The sequence below is a fragment of the Podarcis vaucheri genome (assembly GCF_965113315.1).
Source record: "Podarcis vaucheri genome assembly, chromosome: 5".
NCBI classification, from domain to species: Eukaryota; Metazoa; Chordata; class Lepidosauria; order Squamata; family Lacertidae; genus Podarcis; species Podarcis vaucheri.
The window spans coordinates 61,228,338-61,250,699 of record NC_138763.1 but is presented as its reverse complement, the minus strand read 5'-3'; the positions used below and the strand labels follow the sequence as shown (position 1 = coordinate 61,250,699).

The 22,362-nt window shown below is 41.1% G+C and overlaps 1 long non-coding RNA gene across 2 annotated transcripts in view; it reads right to left on the bottom strand.

Annotated features, from left to right (window-relative positions):
* LOC309532544 overlaps positions 1–21,012 on the bottom strand; it is a 99,891-nt gene extending 78,879 nt beyond the window's left edge. The window contains exon 1 of one of the 2 annotated variants that reach the window (XR_014219907.1): positions 20,215–21,012. This is a non-coding gene — a long non-coding RNA (uncharacterized lncRNA). The remainder of the gene's footprint in view (positions 1–20,214) is intronic. The other variant, XR_014219908.1, reaches the window with a different exon arrangement.
* Positions 21,013–22,362: the final 1,350 nt, after the last annotated feature.

Sequence of the window (22,362 nt, the reverse complement as noted above, 5' to 3'; positions counted from 1 at the left end):
CATTATATATAAAGTATTAAATCTATGACTACATTTTGTAACCAAGGGCCACAGTATTTTCCTTATATTGTAAGGCATGCAAAATCTTTTACTACTGAATTTAAGTTTCTACTGCATTTTCAATTGTAATATCACTAGTACACACTTTGCTTTTTAAAACTTTCGCTGGATGACTGAAAGTGGTTTACAATAATCTCCTGTTACCACCCCCCTGAAATATTTCTTTATTTTGAATTGCTACTCCATGTCCATTTTGGCAGAGAGGCCTTTGTTGTTACACTGCCTAACTATTTCAATTGCTTGATCTGCCAAGTGAGAAGAAGATCAAACAAATAGGGGATCAATATGATCATTGACCAAGTCTCCCTCTGGGAAATATAAAAGGGGAATTAATCACTGCTCTTCAGAGACTACAGTAGCAGAAGGCACCCTTTGGTTTTCAAACATAATGCTGAAACAGCCCTCCTAATTCACCTTTCCATAATTCTTCTCCTAATTTTCAGGGCCCTATGCTACTCTCTAGTCTCTCAAATGCCTTTTAAAACTCTTCCCCAATAGAATTGTGTTTCTTTTGTTAACTATCATAGATATGCATCCCTGACTTGATTCATAAATAGATCATCTTATCCTACTGTGATTCTATTTGCAATCAAACCATATACAGGTTTGCACGTTCTACTTGTGTATACGTGTGGCGCCATGAAATAAATAAATAGCTCATTTTTAGCCAGGAAATGGCTGGAGAGAGCTGGAGAGTCCCCGAGGCCCATAAGGAAACCTGCCCTGGAGCCCAAAGAAGACGTCAGTGTAGAGGGAGGAAGCCCCGAAGAGACCGGAGGTGAAGCAGGGCCTTGTTTACGCTGCTCAACCTCCCCGCCTAACAGCTGGTGTGCTGAATAGTGCAGCAGAAGCAACCGCTTTCCTGCACGTCCTCCAGCCTCCTTCTGGCCCCAGAGCTTCAATTCTAATTGTGGTTATTTTGGGACACAGTATTTTTTGTTGTGGATTGAAGAGAGAGCGACAGAGAGTGTGCTCCCCACTTTATGCAATTTCATTTATGCATGCAGGGGCCCAGAATGTAACCCCCGTGTAAGTGGGGAGTCGCCTGTACCTCCCCCTTCTCCCTCTCTTAAAACAGCTTTAACTAGAATGCATGATAGTTGATTAGTCTAGCTGTGAAGTAAGCATGCGAGATTATGGGTTCTCCAAGACTACCAATTTTGCACTCTTGCTCCCTGCCACATGCATGCACACGCGCGCACACACACACACACACACACACACACAGCCTAGAATACAACACCATTGTTTCCTATTCATCACACACTAAAGTGCATACATTTCTAAGCTGCAGCTAATATTTAGTTCTTACCAACTGTAGCCAGGTAGTCCTGAATAGATTACTGAGGGAGAGAGAGCTACCCATTTTGGAAACCAGAGCATATGGTTTGCATGCAAAAGTTTCCAGGTTCAATCCCCAGCATTTTCAGATAAGAGTTGGAAGAAACTCCTGCCTGAAAGTACCAGACAGCCACTGCCAGTCAGTGTAGACAGTACTAGCTAGATGGATAAGTGGCCTGACCAATCTCTTACTAAAATCTAGTTCTATGTATCCTGCTTTTACTTTTTTTAAATTCTTATTTTTTATAATTCTCATCATCGTTGTTATTGTATCATTTACTCTCAATGTTGCTTGTGATACTGTCTTATTATATTGGAATGAAGAGGCTGGAAAAGGGGAAAACACAAAAATGTTACACAGATATAATATGGGTAAAGGGAAACAGCTAATTGTCTGGAAAAGTCATTTCCCAGTTCATGCCGAGAAGCTATTTTTAAATGTCTCCAGGGATGGAAGCAAAAGCTGCATCATAGTTTTCTCAATGGATGAACCCAAGACTTCAGTGTAGCTAGGGCTTAGCACCAGTGTGGATATCCATCCACAAATGTATTACTGCAGCCGGTGCAAAACTATGGCTCAAGAGAGGGGAATGGTGTGACACACATTGGCTGTCACTGGCGGTGGAGTTAGAAGACTATATATTCCTTTGCTCTGCTTCAGTACATGTTTCAACCAGACACTCTGGAGCAAAGTACAATTTCTTGCCTGTCTTCTGGGCAGATTCACCCCACAACTCTGTGTAGTGAGCTGTAGGGAGTTGGGGGTTAGGTGGCGAGTGTGAATAAATAGGTCAATCTGGTCAAATTTGGCAGGTAGGTGCAGAAGAAGAAGAAGAAGAAGAAGAAGAAGAAGAAGAGGAGGAGGAGGAGGAGGAGGAGGAGGAGGAGGAGGAGTTTGGATTTGATATCCCGCCTTTCACTCCCTTTAAGGAGTCTCAAAGCGGCTAACATTCTCCTTTCGCTTTCTCCCCCACAACAAACACTCTGTGAGGTGAGTGGGGCTGAGAGACTTCAAAGAAGTGTGACTGGCCCAAGGTCACCCAGCAGCTGCATGTGGAGGAGCGGAGACGCGAACCGGGTTCCCCAGATTACGAGACTACCGCTCTTAACCACTACACCACACTGGAGAGGGAAGAGGAGTGAGACCATCAGGTGAGGTGGACCATTAGGCATGTTTTCAAGTGACAGGTGTTTCCTGCTGCCCTAGGCTGTGTGGCCTGTTTGCTGGAAACAGTGACTTTCAAGCTGACCGGTCTTACTCCTCCAGAGTTGTGTGGCTGGAGGGGGGGGTGTATGTGGCATGCCAGGAAACCCTCCCTGCTCACCTTATCCATGGACTCTCTTCAAGCCTCTTGTCCTTACTGCTACTGCAGTGTTAATCTCCCTCCGCTCAGATATGTAAACAATAAATGTAGCCCCGGTTCAATCCATGTAGTTGTGTCAAGTTGACCCATTATTTACCTGGCTTGTAGCAAACTTCAAAAACAGCCCAGAACTGATCATGTGTGCTCCATGGACGAAAGAATACTGGTTTGGGTGGTAGTGGACAGAAACATGAAATACATGGCTAAACCCCTGAGGAAAAGGAGGACTCTGCACTGCAACATTTGGCTGCAGGGGCCCACTTGTATAATGTACATAAGCATGGGCACCTGAAGATGCATTTTGCAGCAGAAAGTTCATCACATCATTTGATTTTCCTTCACCTGCAACATTTAGAGGAAATAGATTGTGTCATTTGATCTCCATCTAAGGCGAGGATCTGAATAAATTTTAAAAACAAGGTTTCTCGCTAGACTCCGCATTCAGTGCAATGTCTAAAGCTAAAGCGACCTGTGTTACTAACCAGGTTACATACAATGTACTTCCAGAATCTTTAGCTCTGTGCTTAAGACGGTGCAGGGGGAATGGAGAAGAAAAGTCTAAACGAACCCAATACTGATGTTTAAGGTCCTAAGAGATGATCTAATTTAGCTATATAAAATCATGAAAGGGAAAGAATTAATTGATACTAATGAGTTATATGAGATAACATCATAATTAATTCCTACATAACAAGAGGACACAGGCCTGAAGTTAGAAGAAGAAGAAGAAGAAGAGGGGGTGTGTGGATCAAAAGACTGGCCTATATATTACAGAACATATTTGAAATACGAAATGAACTAGCAAACTCGGAAGTGGAAGGAAGTTGGTGCACCATCTCAACGGTGAGCGGAAAATTTATTCTTTGGGGAGGGCTTTTCTGGCAATCCGTCACCTGTTGTGTTTTTGATGTAGCTGATTAAACATAGGTTGGCATCTTTCTTTTCCCAGAGATGCAAAGGGGGCACGCCGGGCATTCCTTCAGAAAAGTGCACATGTTCCCAGTTGTATTCAAAGCCACACAAGATAGCTAGCTAAAAAACATTTAAAGATGTGAAAGTTCACTTTTTTTACCGTACTGTGTGGGCTTCTTGAGGGGACCGTGGACCAGGTTTATCCCTAGTGTAGACTATGGAGTTACACCAAGGATTTCTTGCCTAATCTGTCTATCAGCAAGAGTACAAACATATTATGGCAGTTGCTAAGGTAACTACATAGATTTGATTCCCCCCACCCCCTAAATACCAGAGCCAAGCAAATCAGCACATAAGCCTTTCTGAAATTTCTCAGTGTATTAAGTTACCATTCATATATTACTGCACCAATTTAGGTAATTTTTTTCTTTTTAAATATTCCCATTTTTGTGAGGCTCTTGCGGCATTAGCCATTTTTTCCTTATTCGAACAAGGAGCTACTTACTTCTTTGGTGTATAAATCACAAGTGACCAGTTATGTGCCAAGCATAGAAAGCTTTGATAAATCACAGAAATAATAAATTATGTGGGGGAAAAGGGCATTCTTTCCTCTTTGGGCTGGTGTGGTGCAGGAGCTGTGGTGAAGGCGAGTAGAATTTCCATTTAAAAAAACCCATTCCATATTGATGCCACATTTACAAATCTCAATCTCAATCTATGGTCATTAGGAACTGTATTTGTTTTTAATGCTCAGTATGTAAAACATATTCTACTAGTAAAATCCACAGAACCAAGATGCACGATGATGCTTCCTGGCTTGTCACCAGAAAGTCCAAATAAAGACATTACAATGGTACCTCGGGTTACATACGCTTCAGGTTACAGGCTCCGCTAACCCAGAAATAGTGCCTCGGGTTAAGAACTTTGCTTCAGGATGAGAACAGAAGTCACGTGGCGGCAGCAGGAGGCCCCATTAGCTAAAGTGGTGCTTCAGGTTAAGAACAGTTTCAGGTTAAGAATGGACCTCCGGAACGAATTAAGTACGTAACCAGAGGTACCACTGTATGCTTATACACTAGAATGACTGACAAACTGATGTCAGTATAGAGCATTTCTCACAAAACACAACTACAAAGGGAGCCTTAGCACGAAAGCCACCAGTTCAAAGGGCCATTTAGACTATGCCATCAACTTTATGGAAAAGGAGAGGAAAGAATAGGAAAACAAAACAGCTCCAGTCATACCCAAAACTCTCATCTAAGCCAAGGCCCTGTAGGACATACCTGAAGATGTAGTGCAAATGAGACCTGTATACTTACATCCCAACATCAATTGTGATCACCTGTCCAACCACAAGCCCATGGAGACTGTAGCTTGGGTTGCATTTGGTTGTATTGTTGTTGCCTTCCATAGGCAATAATGGGACAAGTTGGCCAGCACATCCCCCCCCCCCCCCGGTTTACAGCCCTAAGTCCTGCAGTCACTGAGAATGTGCAAAGAACTTTGGCACAGGTGTGAGGAAACATGGGCCCTTCAGTTGTTGCCGAACTATAATTCCCATCAGCATGCATGGCCAAAGGCCAGGGATGAAGGGCTCTGTAGTTCAGCATCATCTGTAGGTCTACCTGCTTAAGAAGAACATCCAGAACATGGCCTTTAAAGTCGCAGTTAATAACCAGCACAGCAGTGGAAAGAGAGGTGAACCATATGATTAACAAAAGGGCATTAGGGTGATCACCACCAATAATTATTCTGAAATTATGCTGCACCATAATCAGACAGGTCAACAAAATAACATGTAGAACCGAAGCAGAAACTACCCTGTTTCTTTACCAGAGCACAACAATCAACTCCACCATTCTCCAGTGTAAATAAATCCCAATGCAGGAAAATCCGTACACTAGTAAAATATGTGGCAGTTTAGGGATGTGCCAAGGGGGGGTTGAGTTCACCATAATGTGTGTTGCTCTGTGGGCCTCTGCCTCTTGACATGAAGGATTAGAGGGGTATTACTCTATGATGCATGCTTGACTTTTTTCATGGGCAGGAAATGCCAAATCCCAAACAGCCCTTGGTGCTTAGTTTTAAGATTCTTAAGTACGAACAGCAAGCAAAAGAAATAGTTTCCTCCACATTAATCAGGCAACTGTTTTATGGACAGTGCTTTTGCAAACTTGATATACAGATAGGATCTCTCAGTCCACTCAGATTGGATGTTCCACCTGAAATATTTAGGTTTTTATTTATCCAATACTTATAGAGCTGTTTAAATGATTTTGATCCAGCTAATCATTTCAAGTCTCTTGCATTTTCATCATCGGGTGGCAAGTGGGCAATGGGCAAAGACCTGAAGCTTGATTGTCCAAAACATGGCCTGAAAATTCTACCACCATTCTCCCACAAAGTAAACATGACATAAAGTTGTCCTGAGACAATTTGTGTCAACTGCACATAACCTTTGATTATGCTGAAGTACTGCAGAAATGTAAATCTGCAGCATGAAGAAATAGGTATAATGTATCATATCTAATATAACTAGCTTGGAGATTCATAACTGGCAAAGCAATACTATTTTTGAAAATAAGTATATTTACATTGTTTAAAAGGTCCAGGTGTTTGAGACTGGAGTTCTGCAGTTTCAGACACCACCAGACTTAGGGAGTTTTTATTTTTGCTCAAAATTACATTAAGGACTCAGGTGGGTTCATGTTTTTATACTGTATTTTATGCTGCTTTTATAATTAAGTGTTTTAAAGTGTTTTGAATTTGTTGTTAGCCACCCTGAGCCCAGTTTTTGAACCGGGAAGAGCAGGGTATAAATAAAATATTATTATTATTATTAGGTTGTTTTTTAATGGAAAAGAAAACTTTTCCTTAAGACCAGGAATAATTTCTCTCCCTTCAAAACCCATCTATACCCCACATTCAAATAAATTAAAATTTTAAGAAAACTGAATTTAAAGAAGACTATTACAGTGGTACCTCAGGTTAAAAACTTAATTTGTTCTGGAGGTCCGTTCTTAACCTGAAACTATTCTTAACCTGAGATACCACTTTAGCTAATGGGCCCTCCCCACTGCCGCCGCGAGATTTCTGTTCTCATCCTGAAGCAAAGTTCTTAACCTGAGGTACTATTTCTGGGTTAGTGGAGTCTGTAACCTGAAGCATCTGTAACCTGAGGTACCACTGTATTTATTATAACTATAAATGTGATTGAACTACAATTACTTTTCTGACCTGAATGGTATGGGGAATATTGAAATATCCAGGTTTTTAAAGGGGATCACTGCAATATACAGTGATTCAGTCTGGTCATGTCTGAGGCTACGTGCGCACCCGTGAATAGGCTCCATTTAAATCAATGGCACTTACATCTGAATCAACATTGCATACAGCCTGATACATGTTAATACCTTGCGATGACAGAGTAGCAAAAAAGTGAAAGAGAAGTTGCTGTTTTAAAATGTAAACGACAGTAAACAGCTACAGTATGAACTGACAGCGTGGGATTAATTAAATAATATGTGGAGTCTATCAAAATTAGCACTGCAAAAGCAACCGATTAAGCATTAAGGCACTTAATGTGATGGCCTATAATTGGGGTGGGGGAAGAATAAACTGTTAAATGCAACTGGATTTTTGGATTCCAGATGCCGGTAGGTTTTCCAAATGCTGCACAGTTTTCCTCGTGCCACTTCCTATTAAGTTCATGTTTCCTTCGTTTTGGAGCATAGCCTGCCTTATACATTCATATTCAGAAATGCAAGGATAAAAAAACCAAAACAAAACACACAGATTCTGTCCCTCAGCCCTCCCTGCCCCTGCAATGTTTAGAGCATCCCTCTGCAGCTTATACACATGTTTGCCAGGTGCTGGACTCCTTATGCACACACAGATAGTGCAGTGTCAACAAAAATGCTACAGTGACATTTCCCCCCTTCCCGTTTTCACCCACACTACCACCCTCTCTCTCAATTACATGTAAGCTTTTCACTGCCAGTATAAAATACATATTGTGCTCTTGCAAGATTCATTGTACTGAGGTCAGCTGGAACTTATTGTCCTTCTTGCTTCAGAACAAGACAAAACTGACATCTGTAAGATTTGCTGTTAAATAATCCAAAACAGAGAAGAAGCGGGGCAATACGGGGGGGGGGGGAATTGTTAAGAGAACTTTGATTAGGGTTTTTAAAACCCCATTTGATGTAGATTTAATGACATTCATGTTCTTTTGCTGTGTTTTCTACCTAAACATGTTACATTTTTAAACACCAGATTTTGTGTGTGTTTTGATGCCATGTGTATCCCAGGTTTTTTTATCCCATATGCATCTCATTAAAACACTGATGCCTGGGACAGTCTTTTAGTTCTACTGTGCATGCTTCCTATCTTCTATTTAATTCATTGTTCGCGTCTTCTTGAATACCAGTAGGCTGAGCAGATATTTAAGGATCCCAATTAAGGAACAACAGATTAGTTTACTTGACACTACAAGTAAATAAATAAAAATAAGTTAACCAGCCAAGAAGACATAGGGATGGAGGTGTCGGTGAGGCAAGAGGAAGGATAAAAGAAATGGTGCAAGCTGTTTTTTAAAAGCCTCTCATTTTCTAAAGTTGTGGAGGGGTGGGGGGGGGGTGTTACGTGGGAAAACCACTAGGAAGGAGATGTGGGGCTTTCCCTAGAATGAGCTGCTGATAAATCTAATCCTGAAGGACTGGAAATGAGGTAACAGAAATTTTGATGAAAATTATGTACATGCACTGTGACAAGCTCATAAACACTGCCACTATGATAAGTTTTCCTAGGTTTTTTTTTAAAGACCCGACAGAACTGTATAAGCCCGAACTCTAATTTTTACAGCCTTGGGTTTGGAGATCTGTCATTGGGAGATATAATGGAAAGAATAATTGCTTGGTAGCTGCACAAACATGAGATGTGTTGTCAGGCTACAGTTCGGAGGCTACATCTGGCTTGAGAAATGATTGATGCTGTCTCTGTGTGCAATTTGAGACACTTCTCCCACCCCCTTACTGTGGCCAACATTCCTAACTCTCCTGCATCTACAGCAATTAATTCATTACTATTGTTTGGCGGGGGGGGGGGGGTTAGAAAGGGAGGAGAAAACTTTCTCCAAGTTTTTTTGTTTTGTTTTCGTTTTTACTTTTAAAAACCATTATTTCTAACATGACCCTTCAGCGTTCGAGAATATAGTACGCAAATGCAAACCATGTGATTTCAATTTGAAATGAAAAGTAATGTCTGAATCACACAACAGCATTCTCATTTCCTAATACTCTGGTTTTTACTACTTTGCATTCAACTGTGAAAAAGTCTTTTAAAACTCCGAACAGCAGTAAAACTTGAATGAATTTTTGACCCATTATTGCATAGCGGGTGCTCTTTCCAAGTTGTAGAGACTGCCAAGTTCTCCCCACCTAATATTTCCACTTTAATTGTGCCACTTGAGAAATTTACGTGCCTCAAAATATGGCATGAATCTTACGCTTATTGCAGTATCATTAGCAGCAACATTTAAGCAACATCTGTGTGCTATAGAACTAATTGAAGTAGCAGAAGTGGCAGCTGTAAATCCACAGGAAGATGGCAGTTTGCACCCAGCACTGCTGAGTTAGCTAGTAACTGTCAGCCTGTTCCCGCAATCTGCTCTCAAGTACTCTAGTACAGGCACACAGTGTCCAAAAAAATACAGCGAGTAGGCTAATGATCCTATTAACCACTTTGCTGCACCAATTTGGCTGTTTTTCCAGTTTCCTTGTTGAATTTCATTATATATTTCACCATGCCAGTAAAAAAAAAAACCTACTATGAGACATGTCTGACTTTAAACCAGTTACTGGTCCAAGGGAGACCATTTTCGTCAAAAAAAATATCCACCCACCTCCATTGTTATTTAAATTTATCTCCACTTTTATTTTATTAAAAAGAGAAGATGCCTTCCCTAAAGAAAAGGGTCATATTTTAAACATCCCCCACTGAAAACAAAATACTTAAAAGCAGCTATTAAAATAAAAACCAGGGTTTTGTTTTGTTTTTTTGCTTCTGATTAAAACACACCTACGTTTTCAGCAACAATCTTAACCACTATCACATAATGGTCTTTCAAAAACCTGTTTCGACAATCCAACATACCCTATGGAAATTATCATCCACTTCCCTTCCTTCTCCACTACAATTTCATATTCTGTCCTTAACATGTAAGTCCTAATAGACTAGAATACCCTTCCAGACCTGGTTGTCCTATTATTCCTTGTAAAAAAAAATGTTCATATGAAACTAAAGTCACTTAGCCCTGTAACCAGTGTTTAATGTGGGTCTAGGCAGGGGAAACCTAACCCATAAAAAGCAATATCAGTATTGCTGTTAAAAGGAACATTCTAATGTGCTGCAATCACATGCACCCCCCCCCATATTTAAAGCACATGGCTTCCTCCAAAAGAATTCTGGGAACTGCAGTTCTGTGAGGGCAGACTGTTCCTAGAATTCTTTAGGAGAAGCCATGCTTTAAAGGTATGGTGTAGATGTTTCAGTGTCAAACTATAGCATGATGCCATTGATTCAGGCCCTACCCTCCTGAGCAGGAGAAAACAAGCTTGCTCCATCTTCCATGTGACAGCCCTTTAGATATTTGAAGATGGCTATGATCTCTCCTCTCAGTCTCCTCTTTTTCAGGCTAAACATACCCAATTCCTTCAACCATTCCTCATAAAACTGGGTTTCCAGACCCTTAATCATCCTGGTTGCCCTCCTCTGCACATATTCCAGCTTGTCAATATCCCCTTTTAAATTATGGCGCCCAGAACTGGACACAGTATTCCAGGGTTGGATCTATCTAGACACATTAAAGAAGCGATTCAGTTAAATGTGTTGCAAACTCATACATGGAAATCCAGTAGGGAAAGACCAGACTCCACAGCGCCATCTGGTGTCACAGTGATATATTGCATATACAACACATAGAAAACACTTTTTCTTTACCAATCTTGCCAAGTTCCAGGTGTGGTTTGAACAAGGCAGAATAGAGCAGGACTATTACTTTCCTTGATCGGGACACTATTCTTCTGTTAATGCACCCTAGAAGAGCGTTCTAGGGTACTCCATCACACTGTTGACTTGTGTTAATCTTGGGGTCTGAGATCCCTAGATCCTTTTCACATGTAGTGGTACCTTGGGTTAAGTACTTAATTCGTTCCGGAGGTCCGTTCTTAACCTGAAACTGTTCTTAACCCGAAGCACCACTTTAGCTAATGGGGCCTCCTACTGCTGCCGCGCCGCCAGAGCATGATTTCTGTTCTTATTCTAAAGCAAAGTTCTTAACCCGAGGTACCATTTCTGGGTTAGTGGAGTCTGTAACCTGAAGCGTATGTAACCTGAAGCGTATGTAACCCGAGGTACCACTGTACTGCTGGCAATTCACATGCATCCCATCTTATATTTGTACAGTTTGTTCTTCCTGCCTAAGTTTAGAACCTGACATACATCCCTACTGAAATTCATTGTGTTAGTTTTGGCTCAGTTATCTAAGCTGTTAAGGTCATCTTTAATTCTGATTCTTTCTTCAGAGGCATTGGCTATCCCACCCAGTTCAGTATCAACTGCAGATTTAAATACTGCTTGCCATCCCAACCATAGCCTCATGTTTGATGGCAGTTCGAAAAAAAGTTCACACAACTTTAAAAATACGCTCTTCTTTGTGCCTTCTTAAAACATTTTTTGTTTAGGCACTCCTATCCAGACCTGTAGAAGTTAATTGTGTTTTATTTCTTTTTGACTCACTGGTAATTTTAATTGTCTTTTGGGATATTTTAAAAGACGTGTTGTTTAATCATTTTAACGTTTGATTTGTTATTTTTGTAAACCACTTAGATGTTTTCATACAATCAAGCGGTGCCTAAATTTCACAGAACAAAATGAAGTGTAGGTATTACATTACGCGTAGTTTGGCCTTCAGCTGCTACTCGTCCGGGCGGGGGGGGGGGGTTGTACAGCGCATGGATCTGAGTGGGTTTCAACTCTATGATACATCCTGGAAGTGATAGGCTGGTCTTATGTAAAGAAAGAACTTAATTGGTTGGGCTCCCTTATTTCACGGTTTTGGAACTGCAGTGACAAGTTATTTATGAGAACGGCAGCGCTGGCTCCATTGCTTATTTAATTATCTGGTGACTGAGGGGGTGTGTGTCAAAGAGGAAATCAGGCTTTTTATTTATAAAACAATATTTAAAAACACACAATCCAGTTTTATGGCAGCCCAGCTATTTAGTTTTATTCTATGTTCTGTGAATCCGTTTTGCAAAACAAAACACTATATAGCCAAATTCCTATTGAAGTGTGCAGGTGGGGGAGGAGAACTGATGTAAATATCAGCAGCAGATAAGTGCTACCTTAAATGTTTTCTTTTAGTGCTTTATAAAATAGTGGTGCTTCAATCCTAGTTCCACCCCCCTTCCCTTCAGAATGCAAAGCATCTTCAGCCCAAGCAGCAAATAAATATGCAGCCTCATTAAGGTTTACAGACTTCGTGCGACTTTGCTTTTAATTCCAGTATTTTTTTGTGTTCCCTTTTGTGCTGGCGTTGGTTGGACGCATTTTCACTCTTCGCTTGGCCCTTAGACAATTATGTAACTGGTATCTTTAGAAGCATTCAAGTGTGCTGGAAATACACAAAAGAAGACCTCTTTCAATATATGATGACTGGTGTGTTTGCCAACAACCCAACTTCATTAGAAAATTGGCACGTCCACTCAGTTACCATGTGACACACCGTTAACCGTGGATATTTGTTGCCTTAATGCACAAGTACTCAGGGACTTAACTGATAAGGGGAAAACTCTTCCAAATCTGCTGAACTACACGCTTAGGGTGGCACAGAGCCTTACAATATTGAAAATCAATAGTCATGTGACAGTTTAAAGATCAGAGGTTTCACGAATTAACTTTCTAGTACCAAATTACTAGCCTCTTATTTTATTTTCCAAGGGCTAAAATATATGTGTTTTAGATTATACAGCTGAATATCATCATGATAAACAAACATGATAATGAAACAAGGATAGTGGGCAATCAAAGAATCGTAATAGTTAATAGGACATTTTAAATATTAGCATCATTTTTCAATTAGGAATTTGGAGAGAGTTTTAAAGCAGTGCAATATTATTCCACTCTACCAGTTTGCTAATGTTTAAAGCAGTGCAGTATTATTAGGCTCTACCAGTTTGCTAATGAAGTACATTTAACAATATAAAAGGATCCTGCAAATTTAAATAAACCTGTAATGGCTTACAAACACACACACAATGCTGTGGTTTAATATTAACCAATGGTCTGATGTCTCCTTTACTATAATATTTAGTGCAATTACCTGAATACCACTTCATTATTTTAAACATTATCAACATTATTTATGTATAGCTATGATACAAAATACATTAAAGAATTCAGAACTTGATCATGCCAGTAAAAGAGAAACTGTTCACATGGGAGGGGGAGCAGCTCTGTTGGGTTCACAAATATGTTTCTTGTTAATATGTTTGCAGAAGTGACATCAACATTTTTTCTTCCACAGTATTTGCAACTCAATGGTTGAAGGTCTAGAAATTTCACAGGTGGGCTGTGATCTGTATGTTTCAGCAAGGATAGCAACCCTTCGATCTCTCCTGTCCCAGCCCATACCATTGCCCTTGTTTCCATTTCTGCTTCTCATCTTCAACTATCCAATTTCTGTTCCCGCCCAGCTTTTGCTACTACAGGTTCATCAATTCTGGAGTAGAGTTGGATCTAGCGCCACACCAAATTTAAACAACTACTGTATCACTTTAAACAGCCTTGGCTTCTCCCAATTAATAATGGGAGCTGTAGTTTGTTTAGGGTGCTGTTCATTATTAGGAAACCCTATGCCCCTTGCACTATGTCCCCCTACAGGGGACACGGGTGGTGCTGTAGTCTAAACCACTGAGCCTCTTGGGCTTGCTATCAGAAGGTTGGTGGTTTGAATCCCTGCAACAAGATGAGCTCTTGTTGCTCGGTCCCAGCTTCTGCCAACCTAGCAGTTCGAAAGCACGTCAAAGTGCAATTAGATAAATAGATACCGCTCCGGCAGGAAGGTAAACGGTGTTTCTGTGCGCTGCTCTGGTTTCGGTGTTCCGTTGCGCCAGAAGCGGCTTAGTCATGCTGGCCACATGACCCGGAAAAACTGTTTGCAGACAAACACCAGCTCCCTCAGCCTGTAAAGTGAGATGAGCGCCGTAACCCCAGAGTCATCTGCAACTGGACTTAACTGTCAGGGGTCCTTTACCTTTACTTTATGCCCCTTACAGAGTTGCAATTCCCAGGGTGGTTTAATAGTCAATCCCTCTTCCTCAGAAACCTATGGGAACTCTATGTCTGTGAAGGGAATTTGGGTCTCCTATCAACTTTCGGCATCCTTAACAATCTATAGCTCCCGATATTTATTTTGGTAAAAACGCTTAACGTGGTATCACAGTGCTTTAAATGGATAGTGTGGATGCGGTCTGGGAAAGTGTTTGTTTTGACTTCACCCCCTTGTGACAATTCCAACTATATAATTTCTCTGCATTTTCTGTCTGAAATATTCTGAACTTAACACTGCACTACATAGCAGACATAACATGCTGGAAACTAACTAACATTATACCATTTTCTTGTTTCCCATTAAATTTCATAGTACAGTGGTTCTGGAGGTCCGTTCTTAACCTGAAACTGTTCTTAACCTGAGGTACCACTTTAGCTAATGGGGCCTCCTGCTGCCGCCGCCCAATTTCTGTTCTCATCCTGAAGCAAAGTTCTTAACCTGAGGTACTATTTCTGGGTTAGCGGAATCTGTAACCTGAAGCATATGTAACCCGAGGTACCACTGTAAACTAAACTAAACTAAACTAAACTGTCCTAAAACCAACAGGTAGTAATGACTGTCTCATGTTTAGGCCTCTATATACTGTAATGCATTAAAAAACAACAACAACAACTGGTAAGAGTTACTAGACTCTCACCACTATATGTAGGATAACTTTATTTTAGGACTAGAAAACAACGATTATTTGCATCTCTGAAATTATGGTGCAATGGGACGTCCGCTTCCTCTCCTTGCACAAAAATAGCTCAAAATTAGCTCCAGAGGGTCCCCCCCCCCAATCTTCTTGACCAGATTTTGAGGGTACCCAGGAGCTGCAGAGGTGAGAAGCTTTTGAGGAGAGGAGGAAGTTCATCTGCATAAATAGAAGTATGTTTCATGACTGGAATGGCAGCGGTGGGCAAAACTTGGTGGCTTACTAAAAAGCCAAGAAGCATCTAATGTCACTGGATAATATTGCCCGTCTGTGTGTCAGCACCAGAATTCCTCTGTTCCACTTTATTTCTCTTCAATTGAGTTTGTCCCTATTGCTCAATGTCTTTTATTATCACAACACTGCTTTTTTTTTTTTTTGCATTTTTGCAACATATCTGATAAAAACCGGATTTTTTTAAAAAATGAGGGACAGACTTAGTTGTGCCATTTCAAGCAGTGCTCTACTGTGCTTTCCCGTAAGTAAACTTAATCAAGCATAGCAGCAGCAATATTGCTGCATCTTCCATTGAGTAAATTTGCTTAAGAGGAAGAGCAGCACTTTAAATCCAAAGGGATAGTACCAAGATATTGCTCCTCTTTTCCTCAGTAAATTTACTGAAGAATAGGCGTGGCACACTGTGTGAAATCTCACATTACCAAAGGCCTATTTCACTTATTGCCCCCCTCATATTATTAATAAGCTGCATGAGACGGGATTGTAGGGCCATGCCCTTGCTAGTCACATTTTGGGTACATTTCTGAACTACAGTATTGTTATTACCATCACCTGCCCTTTGCCAGCAAATATCAGGGTGGGTTACAATAATTTAAAATTCAGTATTAAAAACAGCAAAAACATGGGAGTCTGTTTTATGCATGCAGGGTTCAAAACTGGGCAGGGAGCCTACATGCACAGAGCATGCATTTCACTTCAGAATTTATTTATTAATTGTTATTAATTAGATTTTTTACCTGCCCTTCACCATAAAGTCCCAGGGCAGGTTACAGCAATAATCTGCAATGTGTGTAGCAAGTTCCCCCACTCTTTGTACAAAGAGGTTCCCTAGACTAGATGGATGGGCTTGGGTTATGCTCCATCTAAATGTGTGTCGTGCACAGATTTGGGGTACTTATGAATCAACTGCTGTTGCTTCAGGCCCAAGTGCCTTGGTGGTATTGACTGCCTTCAATTAGCTGTGAATGGTAGCCCAGCTATGCTCCAACCTGATCAGGGAAAGCTTAGCTTTTGTTGTCTACACTTTGATAACTTCTAGGTTTGATCACTGTAATGCATTGTACCTTTTGAAACAGTTCAGAAACTGCAGCTGGTGAAGAATTGAGCGGCTCAATTGCTGACTGAGGCAAGACAGCGTGAGCATATAGAATCATAGAACTGGAAGGGTGCCAAGGGTCATCTAGTCCAACCCCCTGCAATGCAGAAATCTGAACTAAAACATCCACAACAGATGGCTATCCAACCTCTGCTTAAAAACCTCCAAGGAAGGAGAGTCCACAACCTCTTGTGGGAGTCCGTTCCACCAACTGATCAAATTAACCAGAGGACACAAGAGGACTAGTAGGGCAGGCATGATCCCACACCGCCCTTCACAAAATTATTACTCCCCTAAGAGGCAATGAGTGAATAGGGCTCATTTCACCCATTGTGCAAATCTACAACAGGGAAGACATTGTAAGGTACCATGTTTATTCTATAGGCCACCTACTCTACAGCCTTTACTGATATGATTTTTTAAACACACACACACACTTCCTTAATTTAAGATTATTTATATCCCTCCTTCCAAGCAGCTCAGAACAAGTTAAAATGCCATAGTAACAATGTTTTTAAAAACACACACACACAACACAACACAAATGGCAGAGTGTCAAAGCTATCAGCAGCAATGTAAACACAAAAATCCTTAAAATAACCAAAGTAAAGTGTCAAAATAACTTACACATCAACTGCCTGAGAAAATATCCATGAACAGCTTGTTTTAACTTGGCACCTAAAACCATTGATGAAGGTGCCAGGGAACAGTCTGTGAAGTGGGGACACAATCACAGAAAAAGTTGCCACCTCCTAAACTGTGAAATAGGAGCACCTGAAGAAGGGTATGGGGGGGGGACGCTCACGCCAGAGAAGACTTTGCTATACCCTGGTCATAGGCTCTTAAGAGCCATTAAGTATACTACCAAGCCAGGTTCAAGGTTCCTGTGTTCGTTGTAAAAGCCCTGAACAACTTAAGTCCAGGATACCCGAGGATACAGGTGGCTCTGTGGGTTAAACCACAGAGCCTAGGACTTGCCAATTAGAAGGTTGGCAGTTCGAAACCCCGCAATGGGGTGAGATCCCGTTGCACAGTCCCAGCTCCTGCCAACCTAGCAGTTCAGAAGCACACCAAAGTGCAAGTAGATAAATAGGTACCGCTCCGGCGGGAAGGTCAACCGTGTTTCCGTGCGCTGCTCTGGTTCGCCAGAAGCAGCTTAGTCATGCTGGTCACATGACCTGGAAGCTGTATGCCGGCTCCCTCGGCCAATAAAGCGAGATGAGCGCTGCAACCCCGAGTCGTCCGCGACTGGACCTAATGGTCAGGGGTCCCTTTACCTTTTCCTGAACCCTTATATCCCAGCTCAGTCCCTGAGATCATTTGCAGGAGCCTCTCTGGTTGTTCTTGGGGTTGGAGAGGCTCATTGGATGATGACTAACATTTTGTGTCATTGGCCCAGTCCTGTAGAATACCCTGCCAACAGATATTCAGCGGCCGCCTAAGTGTGCCAACTTTTAAACGCCTGCTGAAAACCTTTCTGTTCTGTCAAGCCTATCTACAGATGTTTGTTTTTAATTCTTTTGCTTTTAACGTCTTACAATTTTACTGTATGTTTTCATGTTTTTTATATTGTTGGTATATATTGTGATATATTTTTATGATACAGCAGTATATATCCATTTTTATAAAATAAAAATAAATAAAGCCAGTGCTTTGAATTGTGCCTGGAAAGAATCTGGAAGTGGGCAAGTACATTTGATATGTTCCATTGGTAGACAATGCCACTTTCCACGCATACTACAGTAGCATACCCTGGACACTATGAAATATGGGTAACTATTTCACATATGGCCAATCATGGCTTCCCAAGAATACCTATGATGTAAGTACGCAAGATCTGCATACCAATGTGTAAACTGGAGGAGAAACCGTGTTTGAAGCAGCACAAAGAGTACAGAAAACGAACAAATACATTTTTTGCCTTAGAACAGTGAGGGCCAAACTTGGCCCTCTAGCTGTTTTGGACTACAATTCCCATCATCCCTCACCACTGGTCCTGTTAGCTAGGGATGGTGAGAGTTGTAGTCCCAAAACAGCTGAAGGGCCAAGTTTGGCCATCACTGCCTTAGAGCATGTAGCTAACCAAGATACAGAAACAGAAATGTCAATTTGCCACAGAGCAAGCATTCAACAGATAGTTGGTAAGACAAGGAAAATTCTGCCATTGCTAACAAATGATCCTGAAATATCTTCCCTGTCCACTCGACTGAGGTTTTTGTATTTTAGGGCCCCATATATATACAGTTTATTGTGTTTTTGTTAATGTTCTGTTGGGTTACTAATTCTGCATGTTAGCATATGTGTTTTTGTGTCTTTGGGAAAGAGATTTGTTTTCTAAAAAGTTTATGAAGTTTGGGCATTTTATTTGCTGTGGTAGGCATTTAGAACACAGTCGACATATTCATTCTCTCCCACCCACCCCCCACACTTTTTTTTTTTTTGCAATCATGGCAGCCAGAGATGTTTCATTCATGAGACTCGCAATTTCAGTCTTTCTAGAGAGCCCTAAAAAATCACAAGCATTGAGATTAAATTGTGCTGCCAATACGTGAGAGAAGACACCAACACAGGTGACAAATTACCCAAATATGGAATACCCGCAGAGCGTTGCATATTGCAATTGACCTTTTAAAACTCCACTTCCCCTTGCAGTAGAAAGTCTAGGAGTTCCAGCTTTCTCAGCCACACTGCCACTATAATAAAATAATCCCGACTAATCTCAAAGTGATGTTTAAAGGAGATAGAAAAGTAATCTAAAGAATAGGTTCTAATTTACTGAACCAACCACTACTGGAGGACTATTATTCAAAGAAATTGAGGCAACAATCTCAGCACTGGGTGGCAACAGGAAGAGGGAGGGTGGAGGATGTAACCAGGAATATAAACCCTATTGTACATCTTGAGTGTCCATTCCAATCTGCAATTTCTAAGGGGAGGTGGTTTTTCTGCTCAGAGACACATCGGAGGAACCTCTTTACCCCAGCAATACTTTTGGATTGGGATTGGGCAAGTGGTGCGCCAAAAAGCTGACTTGTCTAAAAACAACAATCAGGAGATTGACAATAATGTTTTCAGGAACCTCTTTAAATGAATAAGAAGAGAGATAACAAGGCAGGGAGTTGGCAGAGGAGGAAAAGGGTTAAACAGTCTTCTCCCACTGCTCTGATCAAAATTCAGGTTTCTGTGCCAGATTTAAAGTTCCTGTTCCTTTTTAAAATAATAATAATTAACCCACATTGAGAGATCACATTTGGTGCCTTCACTTCCCTGACTGAAAAGTCAAGCAGTGGGGTTTATATAGCCCAAGCTTATGGGGTGTTTCTCCTGTTACAGGCTCTAGCTGAGGGTTAATAATAATAATAATAATAATAATAATAATAATAATAATTGTTGTTATTATTTATACCCTGCCCATCTGGCTGTGTTTTGATCTTCTGAATAAACATTATTGAGCAAGAACAGACCGTTCCCACCAACCACAGATTAAGGGGCACATGTATTGCATAGGCATCACACATGGCAACAATAAGGCATAAATCAAATTTTCCTCTTGGAAAGAGGGAGGAGCATCTGCACAACTAGCAGAGCCAACAATGCCAAAATGGGGGGGGGGGGCAGAGATGATCACCCGTTTTAATAATGGACAAAGGCACAGAAACTCAGGAGAAGCGAAGGGAACCCAATAACCGGGGTGGGAATAAGGGAGAAAGATGTGCTTTTTCTAAAGCCCCTGCAATTCACCTCTTTTCCCAGCAGGAAAAACGAAAGGCTTGGCTAGTATTGTAGAGGGTGGGGTATTATTAGTATTATTTTATTACATTTATTCATCGCTTTCTGTCTCTAAGGGGCTTACCAGTACTGTATATAAAACACCCAACAGGAGTGAGTCATTTAAATACACCGACTAAAACACAGCATAAGAAAATTATCCACCAGGTTCAGTTTCTTGGAAGTGAGTAACAAGGCAGTGAGTTCTTTTTATAAACGAGTTTGGATTTTAGTGCTCAATTATTTTTTTAAAAAAAATACCTTCAATAAGGCGGTTTTTAAAAGATTGAGAGGAAGGGAGGTATATAAACGTTAATAAATAAAAATGAATGCGACTTGGGAGTAAACTTACCGGGTGTTGCTGAGTGAAGAAAATGGCCCTCCTCTCAGCTGCCTCCAATGGCCAACTCTTGTCCTTTCAGCTAGAAAGCCTGCAAAAGGGGCTACAGGAAGAACCTTGCAAAGCTGACTCACTCCTTTATAGCAGTTCTCCTAAACCCCTCGGGTTCTGCGGGAAGGCACAGAAATGGCGGGAAAGCCTGTGCGGGGACCAGGAAAAGCTGCCCAATTGCAGGAAGGAAAGCACCGCCCTCCTCCTCCCCTTTAAGAGCTGTGCTCCCAGTGGCTGATGCACCAAGGACCTTGTCGTGTAGGAAGTGAGCTTTTCGTCAGTCCACACAAGACACACGTGTGCTTTAATTCTCGTCAGAGTCAGGCAAACCAGGACACACACAAAAATAGAATGGAAAGCAGTAACTGGCATGCAAAATTGTTGTAATGCAGCGTAGCCTCTTTCTGAGTGAAACCGCAATTCCAGGCCGATAAAGCTGGTGTGGAAACAGCCCTTGTCTGCTGTTGTCCATAGTATCCTGTTTTGTTGCTAAACTACCGCTTCTGCTGAGATTTTTTCCAAGGAAGCAGCCTTTCACTTTTTGCAAGAGATGCGGCCTGCCTTCTCATTTAGGTGTCTTTGCATACTTCAGGTTGCTTGAGGGTGACTGTTTATTCAGGGTCCAGATACCAGTACCTTGTGGGAACATAATACTCTGCGTAGATGAAACATCAAGACACGTGTGTATACTGTAATTTGTGACTGTCACATGCACACATCTGTTTAATTGCATATAGTTACGCTGCAAAAGCTAGGATTGGTTGTAGCTATGCAGCGCACTATACACCCATATTTAGAAAGTTGAGGTAATTTTAATCTGTTTTTGTATTTTAACTTGTATGTTTCAAAGTAGGGTTGTATTTTTTATTATTGTTGCATTGAGGGTTTTTTTTTTACATTCAAGCGGTGTACAACATTTATGAAATAAAACAAAATAACTTTGCACTAAATATATTTATTTCTTTTCATTTTAAACATTTATAGGCTGACTTTTTGAGTAAAAACCCTCTCAAAGTGGCTTACACAGTAACAGTTTAACCATAAGGTTAAAGGGACTCTTGACGGTTAGGTCCAGTCGTGGCCGACTCTGGAGTTGCCGTGCTCATCTCGCTTTATTGGCCGAGGGAGCCAGCGTACAGCTTCCGGGTCATGTGGCCAGCATGACTAAGCCGCTTCTGTTGAACCAGAGCAGTGCATGGAAACGCCATTTACCTTCCTGCCGGAGTGGTACCTAGTTATCTACTTGCACTTTCGAACTGCTAGGTTGGCAGGAACAACGGGAGCTCACCCCGTCGTGGGGATTCGAAATGCCGACCTTCTGATCGGCAAGTCCTAGGCTCTGTGGTTTAACCCACAGCACCTTCAAGCAATTAATAGAACAAAAGATGCAATATAGTCTGTAGTAAAAAGAAAAAAGCCCACAACATTAATAAAGCAGCAGGAATAAAAAAAAAAACCCATAATTAAAACACCTTTTAAAAAGCCACTGGCTAAAAGACCACCAAGACTAAAATAAAGGGAGTTCAAAACCAGTGACATTATATATATATATATATATATATATATATATGCAGGTTTTGGTGTCTTCGGGTGTCTTCCCGTGTAAGAGTCGGGGTGTCTGGGCGACGTTTCGACGAGGTCTCACTCGTCATCTTCAGGCTGGTGCTGCATTCCTGTACCCGTGAAAATCTACGAAAGCAAATATATATATATATATATATATATATATATATATACACACACACACACACACATATTATGATTATCACATGTGATCTATACATAGCAACCTTGTTTTTTCCTACCCAGATGTGCTTCCTGTGGAGGAAAAGCATAATGCTGAGGTGGCTTCAACTTTATAATCCTACTGTACCTGAAACAAGACAATTGCAAGCTTCATTTCAGAAACACTGTTCACCGCTTCACTTACATAAGCCATTGTACAAGACAACAGCGTGGTACTTGAGTAATTCGAATGGAAATGTCAAGTTTTCACAGCCTATGATTAGAGGTAAGTGCCCTGCTATTATACAGTAGTTCTGTCAAGTAGACTGGGCTGAGTACATGTCATGACCTCTTCTCAGCAAATGCTTGTCTCTCTCTCTCTCT